The sequence below is a fragment of the Pristiophorus japonicus genome, chromosome 19 (assembly GCF_044704955.1).
Source record: "Pristiophorus japonicus isolate sPriJap1 chromosome 19, sPriJap1.hap1, whole genome shotgun sequence".
NCBI classification, from domain to species: domain Eukaryota; kingdom Metazoa; phylum Chordata; class Chondrichthyes; family Pristiophoridae; genus Pristiophorus; species Pristiophorus japonicus.
In genome coordinates this window covers 96106307-96107754 of record NC_091995.1, presented here as the reverse complement: position 1 = coordinate 96107754, position 1448 = coordinate 96106307, and the positions used below count along the sequence as shown (strand labels likewise).

General features: G+C 60.9%; 1 protein-coding gene across 3 annotated transcripts in view; it reads left to right on the top strand.

The window, feature by feature from the left end:
* Positions 1 to 941: 941 nt before the first annotated feature.
* LOC139230074 (trinucleotide repeat-containing gene 6B protein-like) overlaps positions 942 to 1448 on the top strand; it is a 173362-nt gene continuing 172855 nt past the window's right edge. For all 3 annotated transcript variants that reach the window (XM_070861869.1, XM_070861870.1, XM_070861868.1), the window contains exon 1: positions 942 to 1113. The gene's annotated coding sequence lies outside the window, so the exon portion shown is untranslated. The remainder of the gene's footprint in view (positions 1114 to 1448) is intronic.

Genomic DNA, 1448 nt, shown 5'->3' with positions numbered 1-1448 from the left:
ACATTGCTGTGTGTGGGATCTTGCTGTGTGTAAATTGTCTGCCGCATTTCCCACATTACAACAGTGACCACACGTCAAAAATGTACGTCATTGGCTGAAAATTGCTTTGGGACATCCCAAGGACGTGTTAGGCGCTATATAAATGCAAGTTCTCCTTTTCAAAAAATTGAAAATGAATGTGGAATATCCGGCCTCCTGCATTGTATTTTTGTCAGCTGGGACACAATATGTTGTTGATGTTAAGGAGCATTGAGGTGATTGCACAATTTGTGTTAAGAGGGCTTTGCTGAGGTAGAGCTGTGTTGGCCACTGCCCTCTGCTGGGCTCCTGGGCCCCCAGACACAGCAGCCAATAGCAGGCCGCCGTACCCACGTGGCGGGCTCCCCTGCTGTGATTGACGTCCCCCGCCTCCTATCGCCCGCCCCGTGTCCACTCGAGGCGAGCCAATGGCCGCCCAGCATGAGCGGGCCGTGGACTGGATTTTGATCGACGGCCGCCTCAGCCTATGGGCCGCGCCGCCTTCCGATGAGGTAATGGCGCTATCGGCCAATGAGAAGACGGCGGGTGAGAGAACGCGCACGGGAGGCATGGCGATTGATCGTGGGGCCGGCCAATCAGATTGGCAAGGAGAAAGAAGGGGGTGAACCGTGGATTGGCCGGGCAACGCTCTGATCGACAGAGCGACGGACCAATCGTACGTCGAGCTCCGGATGAGGTAATGTTGACTGCAAGGGAGAGGCGGGAGGGGAGCTAATTTTGCTTGAGTGACAGCCGGGGCTAGCCAATCGGGCGCGGGACAGAGCGGGGGATGCTGATGGACGCGGGGTTGGACCAATAGAGCGAACGGCCGGGCTTGACAGACGCGGCGGGTGGCCAATGGGGGCGGCGAGGCGGCGGCCAATGGCGGGGGGCAGAGGGGAGGCGCGGCGCGGAGTTGTGTTGTGATGCTCGGCGAGAAAGTTTGTGCGCGAATTCCCTGCGGCGGAGCGGGGCGAGAACATCCCTGAAGGGGGAAATTCACCGTCAGCATCGGAGGGAGAGCGGGAGCGGGACCGGGGGGAATCCCGAGAACCGATGGGAAACCGGCAGTTTCCAGAACATTCTGCCTTTGCGGTGAGTTTGTGAGGAGTTTGTGGGCGGCGGGGGAGGGGAGGCCGCAATTGGGCAATGACCCCCATAATTACCCCCTCTTTCCCCCCCCCCTCAACTACCCCCACCCTCAACTAGCGCCTCCCCCACCCCCCTCAACTAACCCCTCCCCCACCCCCCCTCAACTAGCGCCTCCCCCACCCCTCCCAAAAAGCCCCACACCACCCCCCTCAACTAGCCCCCCCCCCCACCATTGCCCCCTCCCCCCCCACCATTACCCCCTCTCCCCCACCATTACCCCCTCTTCCCCCCCCGCCATTACCCCCTCTTCCCCCCCGCCATTACCCCCTCTTCCCCCC